Source organism: Manacus vitellinus, unplaced genomic scaffold (genome assembly GCF_001715985.3).
Source record: "Manacus vitellinus isolate BGI_N305 unplaced genomic scaffold, ASM171598v3 scaffold_82_pilon, whole genome shotgun sequence".
NCBI classification, from domain to species: domain Eukaryota; kingdom Metazoa; phylum Chordata; class Aves; order Passeriformes; family Pipridae; genus Manacus; species Manacus vitellinus.
In genome coordinates, this window is record NW_021940828.1 from 390,576 (window position 1) to 399,128 (window position 8,553).

The window sequence follows — 8,553 nt, forward strand, 5'->3', positions numbered from 1 at the left end:
CTGTATCACCAGCTCCTTAAATGCTCAGACATCAGAGAGGGCTACAGTATCCAAGTGATCTTTCGGTTGCTGATAATCACCTCTGCCTTTCAAACTTCCTCTGTTGTCTTTGCATCCTTCCAGTGGCTGTTCTACGTGAACACCTGCTAAGACTTGGACTGTGGTTTCTGGTGTTACCACTCTCACTGAGGTCACAGTGGCTGGGCAGGACCTCTTAGGCTCTAATCTGTTTCCTAAAATATCAATTCAAGGAGATGTCTCCCCCTTTCCCACTGTGGAGGGCCACAGTCCTAAATGGCTTCGTTAACTGAGGCTTCAGCCCAGCAGAAAGAGTCACCTGGTTGTTCTCATGTGCAGAAACCAACACAGTGGGGACTTTGTTCAGTCAAGAGGCTCTTTGCTGGAGCATGGATTGTAGAAATCATTGTGTTCGTGCTGCCTGAGCTGTGACACCGCTTCTTAAAACTGGAGATACCCCCTATCAGGACACACCCTTCCACAGCTGCTCATCAAGCTCCTGTGCAGCTTCTGCCATATCACAGGAGAGAGTCTGGTGGCTGACTGTGTGCAGGAGATGGGTGTGGCTACTCTGAGAACTCATCCCATCAACATTTTTTACGTAGGAAGCCATGAAGAGAATAAAGACAGTGGAGCTGCATGTCCACAGCAAGGATCTCACTGAGGGGTAGACCCTGGGTTAAGGCTGACACTCGGGCACTCAGACACTACAAGGGAAAGTTAAAACGGTCTTAGAGAGGGAAATCACTTGATATCAGGTATATTGAACCAAGAGAGGATGACCCTTTCCATTGGAGACCTCTCTGTTTTGGAAACACCACTGCTAAATTTCTGTAGAGGGCAAGAGTGCTTGAATGAGCACGTTGTTCTTGAATGAAGAGAAGCTGAATTGCTTGATGGGTTGTGAATCCAGGTTCAGCATTTTTGGATCTCAGCCACGGGAGTGTGTGTTCCATGAGGTGACAAGCCTTCCAAAGAAAATGCAGTGCTACACCCTCCCATGTCCTCCAAAGCTATTTCTGCTGAGGTTTTGGAGCTGTGCTTCTTGCTTACAGATTCTGCTTCTTTATTGTCCTTTCTGGGGAATTGTCCTTCATTTGAAGGCCCCATGTTGGTGTTTCACACCAACAACAGAGAAGGCAACTTCTACAAATCCTTTTTTTACCCCCAAATGCATCACTGTAAAGTGGGCTCTGGGGTGTCAACTGCCTTCCAGGTCATTTGCACAGAGATACCCATCTGTGTGCAGGGCCTTGGGACTGTCTCCCTGCCTCAGGTTACAGTTTGCATCAGGAAATGCTGATCTCCTTGGCACCTGGTGTTTCTTCTTTCCACTTAATTGGGAGATGCACAGGTAGCTGGAGCAAAAAGCTCCCTTGGGTGTAAAATGAGCTCCTGGCACCCCCCTGGGTTGCACAAAGGAGGTGAGTTACCTGAGGCACCAGGATCCCTGCTGGTGCAGCTCTGGTAGCCTAACAGGAAAGCTGTGGAGTGAAGCCTGTGGTGAACTCTCCTGGAAAAGCTGCCAAGTCTCCAGGGAGAAGTGACTGCACACGGCAGCTCGTGGAGTCATCTGGGACCTCTGCAACACCAGTTCTTCCTGAGTTCTCCAATACTGTCCTTCATTCAGTCTCTCTGTAGCTTCCCTTTTCTTGCCTTGGAGTCATGAATCTCCTTGTCTTCTGCTTCTCAGCCCATCACATGCTATTCTTACCTGTGAGGGTGGGGAGGCCCTGGAACAGGTTGCCCAGAGAAGTTGTGGATTTCCCATTCCTGAAAGTGTTCCAGGCCAGGTTGAATGGGGCTTGGAGCAACCTGGGACAGTGGAAGGTGTCTCTGATCATTGCAGGGGGTTGGAATGAGATGAACTTTAAGGTCCCTCCCAACCCCACACTTTATGAAGGCAGCGAGGACCACATTGCACATTTCTTGTGGGGTCCTGGCCAAGGATCCTTCTAGAGAGGGGCAAAGCTGCAGAAACCCAGAAACACAACATGGTTTGGTGCAGTCCAGGCAGTGCCTGATTTCTTAGACATCCAGCAAAGCTGTAGGGAGCAGGAAGTTCTTAAGGGAGCTCTTAATGAGCGACCAGGAGGGATTAGAGAGCCTGGAGCAGTTTGTGCAAAGTATTTGGACTTAGATCTGATCCCGTGTCACACTTCCTAAATCCCCGAGCAGCCTCCTGCTGTGATAGGGTGTTGCAGTCTAGGAAGCAGGGCCTGATATGGGAATCCCAATCCTAAATCATGGTTATAATCATAGAATGGTTAGGGTTGGAAGGGACCTTGAAGGCCATTTAGGTTCTTCTGCTGTTTCTGGCTGAGGGAGGTGACTTCTGACAACATAAGGTGCTATCAGAAGGGGAAGTTTGTGTGTTCCCCTTCTCAGGGGAGCAGAGTTAGGGATCAGTAGGATGTCCTCTGAAGGACAAAGGGGACAAGATGAGGGCAAACAGAACTCTGTCTTTGATGGATCAGTGATTTGATGGACCACAGCAAGTCTTCAGACAGAAGTTGATCAAATCCTCCTTTCCCTGAGTTGATCCTCATTGTCAACAGCATTTGTGCAAAGACCTTCCTTCTGCTGAGCTGTACTTCCAGCAAACAATGTTACTACATGTTTTTTCCCCTTATTCCAAACACATCTATCTTTCACAACCCCAAACATTAACTCCCAAGGAACAAAGGCTTTGAGATAAGATTAGCTTTGCCACAGAGGTGTTTATAAGCTCTTTTTTTCCCATTCCCTCCTGCTTATGAATTCCACCCCTTGGCAGGGAGGTTGAGATTGTTATGTAACAGCTTAGCTACTGTAATTAGAGGGCACAAAATTACATAGGAAGGAGGGACATTATGCAGTGTGGATGCTACACACTCACCTGAGTTTCAAAAGCACATGGGTTGAGTTTGTGGAGGAGAAAAACCTTAATGAGGAGTGACTGTGAATATACTGAGTGTGCAGGTGCCTGGTTCAGAAAGTCCTTCAGCTGAAGATCACAGAGGTCTGTGAGAGTTTTGTGGGGAAAGAGCTGCTGGTAGAGACAAAGAAACTGGACTGGGATGATCTTTGCTTGATTTGCTGTGGTTGCTTTTATGCTCTTAGTCGGGTTCCCTGATGATGAGCAAAACCTGCCTCGGCACAGCAAGGAGCAGAGGAGGAGCCCACAGAGCTTTGCAAACAAACCACTCTCTATAAAAATGCTGTTTTCCAAGGCCATTTATTATAAGCAGAACACTGAGGCACAAGGAAGCCCAGTGCAGTAATTATATTTGTGAAGTTCAGGTCATGTCCGTTTGCTGGACCCAATTGATTGTTATTCACACAATAGAGCCTTTTTTGTGCGGTGCTGAGCTTATCAGTCCCTAATTTAAAAATTATTTGTGCTTGAGTCATGTTTATCCTCCCTCTCTACAGTACTTTGAATCTGAAGGTGCTCCTGGAAGGCAATACAACCTCCTCTTTTGACGTAGAGTTCCCATTTAACCATATTTTTTGAAACGTTGCCTGTGTTTTCTGAAGTCTGTTGAATTTCACAGTGTTCTGTAGATAACACTCTTTCCATCTTCGCTTAGTTCCTGCCCATAAACAGGTCTTAAATTGTTCACAGTGGGGAAGAGAGGAGATAAAACACCTTCCAGCTTTTGCTTTTTCATCTTCCTCCTTGTAGGAAGGCAAATGTCTAATTCTTTATTTATTCCTGAAGTTTTGCCATCATTAATTAGCACAGTAGATTGTGGTCTTAGAGGACTTTCTCCTTCTATCATCATGATGGGGCTCTGGATCTTCTGGTTTTTTGAATACTCAACCCCCTTTCTGCCATTATAACTCTCAGAAGTGTGCTCTTGGACCCCTTTAAGAATCCTTTCTTGGAGGTAGAAGAATTTTCCATCTGCCTGGGGACCAACCTGCTCTGAGAAGGACCTGGAGGTCCAGGTGGACAACAAGCTGTCCATGATCCAGCAGTGTCACTGACCATTAGGAAGAGCATTGCCAGCAGGTCAGGGAGGGGATCCTGCCTCTCTGCTCAGCCCTGGTGAGACACATCTGGAGTTCTGTGTCCAGTTCTGGGCTCCTCAGTGCAAGAAAGATATGGAGCTATTGGAGCAGGTCCAGTGAAGGGTGACAAAGATGATGAGGGGACTGGAGCATCTCCCTTACAAAGAAAGGCTGAGGGAGCTGGGGCTGTTCAGCCTCGAGAAGAGACACTGAGAGGGGACCTCATCCATGTCTGTAGGGTCTGCAGGGAGGGGGCAGAGGATGGATCAGGCTCTGCTCAGGGGGGCCCAGCAATGGGACAAGAGGCACAGGCAGGAATTGATGCCCAGGAAGTTCCACCTGAACATGAGGAAGAACTTCTTTGCTGTGCAGTGACTGAGCACTGAGCAGATTGTCACTGAGCACTGAGCAGAGAGGGGGTGGAGTCTCCCTCACTGGAGATATTCCAGAACTGTCAGGACACAATCCTGTGCCGTGTGCTCTGGGATGGCCCTGTTTGAGCAAGGAGGTGGGACCAGGTGACCCACTGTGGTCCTTTCCAACCTGACCCATTCTGTGAATCCGTGATGAGCTGCAGTCATGACACATTCCCTTATCCCAGGTTGCTCCAAGCTCCATCCAACCTGGCCTTGAACACTTCCAGGGATGGGGCAGCCACAGCTTCTCTGGGCAACTTTTGCCAGGGCCTCACCACCCTCACAGGGAAGAATTTCTTCCATATATCCAACCTAAATGTCCCCTCTTTCAGTTTGAACCCATTACTCCTTGTCCTGTCACCACAGTTCCTGACAAAGGCTCCTTCTCCAAATTCCTTGTAGGCCCACTACAAGGGAGGCCCACAAAGGTATACCAGGCTGTATTCCTGTGTTTTCCACAAGCTTTTGCCACTGCCCAGAGACAGGTTAATAAGGAAGTGGAGTTTTGCCTGGATTTTATACGCCCTTATGTCCCTCAGCCCTGATGAGCAACATGTCCAAGCTCCTGTTGTGTCCACATGTGCCACAACATCCACAAAGAGTCACCAGGGAGGGAGACTGAACTTGGCCTTGATGTGACAGCTCAGCCACACAGGATGTGAAAAGAAGAAACATCTTCTCCCTGTGGTGCTGAACTGGTTTGATGCTGATGCTCATCATCCCCAGCAGATGTGACACGGGCTGTGCCCAGGCACAGGGAGGTGTCACATCGAGTTGGCAGCACAGGAGAACCTCACACTGATCACAGCCAGGTCTCATCTTCCCTCTGTGAGTGACTGGCGTCGCTTCTGCGCCCAAACATGTGTGTCACACTGGGTTGCTGCTTCCTTGGAGAATTAAAAAGGGGAAGATTTTAGTTAGAAGTAATTATTTTTTTAATTAAAAGAATGAGCTTGATGATCTTTGGTTCAATTAGATTTGTCTTGTCTATTTATTTTTTTTTATTCTAATGAGGGGTGAAGCACTGTGTGAACCACAGATGGTTTGTTTTTAAATACATTCCCCTGGCATCACTCCCCTCTCCGTGAGCTCCAGCAAAGTGAAAACACAGGTGTTGGCCCTCCAGGTAGGCTGTGGAGGAGGAATGCCTCTGCTGGTGGCATCTCCCACCTGGAGATCACACTGTGTGTGAGATCCTGCCTGAAAGGCCTCTCAGAGGAGGCAGAGCCTCTGCAGGAGGTTTAACTCCAGCACGGGGTGCTCACACCTTGGGGACTGCAATCACAGTAAAGAGAAATTCTTGCACTGCAATGGATCAGATTAAAGCCTCCAGTGCTCCCCAGGTGCTTCTGTGTTGCTGTTTTCTTATAATCAACATCTTTCTGTGACCAGGGAATAACAATCCTGCAAGGGCAGCTCCCCTCAGGATACACGGGAATTCTGCTCATGCACTGATGGCAGACAAACAATCTCCTCTCTTTTATATCCAAAGTTCTAATTTCCACCCTTGTGGTGATTGGTTCTACAGTCACAGAATCATTAAGGTTGGAAAAGACCTCCAAGATCATCGAGTCCAACTTTTGACCCATCACCACCTTGTCAACCAGACCAGAGCACTGAGTGCCATGTCCAGGTATTAAAGAGGGATGAGACACAATTAAGGACAGTCCACAGCAACAAGAATTATCAAAAAACTGGGGAAAAGGGAAGGAAACAGCCCTGTGAAGAGCAGAAGTGGCTAGAGGTGAAAAGGGGACAATCTTACAGTGTGAAGCACCACCACCACCACAACAAAAAACCTCAAATATATTGATTTTGAAGGCACGTGCTCAAATAGTGACAAGATTAGTCATTAGCACCAACTTCTGGCTGTAAGGAAGTCCTGGGAAGGTCACCTAGGGAGGGAGCAGAGTTATGTTGCTATGAGATTTAAGAGCAGGTCAGGTCAGATCCATCAGCAGAGATGTGTTGAGTGGATCCTGTCTCACCCACCTGCTCTCTTCAGTTTTAGCACCTGGATCTCTCACCATTCCTTGCTGCTTCTCCAATAAACACGTAAAATAATGAGTGTTTATCCTGAGAATGTACCCAAAAAAGCCACTGTTTGGAGTTCTGAAGTACACAACTCTCAAAGCCACTGACTGGAGTTCTGAAGTACACAACCCTCAAGAAGTCCCGACCTGCACTGCAACCAGCCAGCAGGGATTCCTGCATCTCCAAGGGATACATTTGTTATTTTGGGGAAGAAAACAGCTTCATTTGTTCCCTGAACACTCTCCTATACTTCCCCATTTATGCACTGCCTTGCACCTTCACATCTAAGCAAACAAAATGGATGAAGGAAGCGTCCCAAATATAACAATGATTTAACTGAGGGGAATGAGGGACTTCTGAGGGAAAAATCAGGCCCTGAGTCACACCCTCCATGGGCATCTGCCTGTGCAGAGGCCATAATGTTGCTAAGAAATCCACAGCAAGTTGTCACCTGCCCTCAAGCAGGGATTTCACACCTCAGAGTGGATACAGGGAGCTCACAGGGGGCACTGCTGTAATTTAAAGTGACTTTCCCTTCTTTTGGTGACAAGGCCAGGTTGGACATGGCCCTGGGCAACCTGGTCTAGTGGAAGGTGTCCCTGCCCATGGCAGGGGGCTGGAACTAAATAAGCTTTAAGGTCCCTTCTGACCCAAACCATTCTATGATGACTTTTCCAGTTTTCCAGCAGTGCTAAAAACACCACATGGAAGACTAAGGACAGAAACAGTAAGTTTCAGCCAATCTCTCTGCCCTTCACACCTTCTATAAAGGCCAAATATTCATCCTTGTAACAAAAATGAATAACCACAGCTAGAAACAAAGGCAGAAGGGAAAGGTTATAAACCCTCACCAGCTGTTTTTGCAGAACTGGATTCACCAACGTGTCTGGAGTGCACAGAACATTCATTTTCCTTCCTTCCTCACTGGCCTTCACAGAGCAGGTTTCCACATGGAGATTCATTTCAAGTAGGCTATGGAAACAAGATGCATAATTAGTGCAGCTAATGACAAGGATGAGTTTCCAGTCTAAGCATGAGCAGATCAAACACTCTCAGGTCAGCAGGAGAGAGTTTGTTCACAGTAAATCATGGCCTGCTTTCCCAAAGGTCTGTGTCCTCTAAACAACACAAAAGCTGGTATGAAAACAAGCTCCCCCAGGTCTCTGAGGTGAGCAGATGTTGCAGGAGAAAAGGGTTTTGATGGGAAGGATTTTCCAACCCCAACAGTGCAGCATCTGCTGCACCACCCTGAGGCAACCCCGCAGTTGTTGGGATGCTCAGCCAAGAGCAAAGAGACCACCCTAACAGCCTTTGTGTATGGATGGAGACCCTGATGCTGGGGAGGAGAAGGTTTGGAAAGCACAGAATGCAAGTCAGGTTTTGAAAAAACATCTTTGTGCCGTGGTTTTTGTAACTTTGCCTCACTGTCAATGCAATGATGTAACTTCCTAAAAAGCCGAGAAACCAAGAAAACGGGAAATGACCATCTGATCCAGAAGGAATGGTCTGCTGTGGGGTTTTTTGTGGTTTACATTCCTTGAAGATGGATTAGAGTTTCTTGACTAAAGCATCAGCATACGCAATCTTTTCACCTGGTGAGCACACAGCTCTCAGATTAAAAGGGCAATTCTTCCTCTTTTTTATAATTACATTTATTGTGCAGGAAAGGTTCTGCATCACCTCAGTCCCTTCCTCACAGGCAGGAGTGACAAGGCACCTCAGTGCAAGGTTGACATCACAAGCTCCCTGTAGATGTGGTCTCTCAGGACCATTTCACTAGTTGGTGCCAAACACCCTCTGTAATTAGCAGGAACACAGAGTATTGACCCAAACCCCACAGCTCTGCATTTGGAAAGCACAGAATGCAAGTCAGGTTTTGGAAAAACATCTTTGTGCTGTGGTTTTTCTAATTTTGCTTCACTGTCAATGCAATGATGCAGCTTCCTAAAAAGCTGAGAAACAAAGCAGAGAAGGAAAATCCTGTAATGAGTGAAAGGTCACTTTCCCAACTCTATTTACTGAGCACAATTTTGTTAAATAGACTTTGGAGTATAAAGAGTGAGTTTATGAAAAGGACTCGGGTTTCACC

General features: G+C 47.2%; 1 long non-coding RNA gene across 2 annotated transcripts in view; it reads right to left on the minus strand.

The window, feature by feature from the left end:
- Positions 1 to 4,498: 4,498 nt before the first annotated feature.
- Positions 4,499 to 8,553, minus strand: part of LOC108641847 — an 11,102-nt gene continuing 7,047 nt past the window's right edge. For both annotated transcript variants that reach the window (XR_001922317.2, XR_003916347.1), the window contains 2 exons: positions 7,316 to 7,436; positions 4,499 to 5,317 (listed from right to left, as the gene is read on the minus strand). This is a non-coding gene — a long non-coding RNA (uncharacterized LOC108641847). The remainder of the gene's footprint in view (positions 5,318 to 7,315; positions 7,437 to 8,553) is intronic.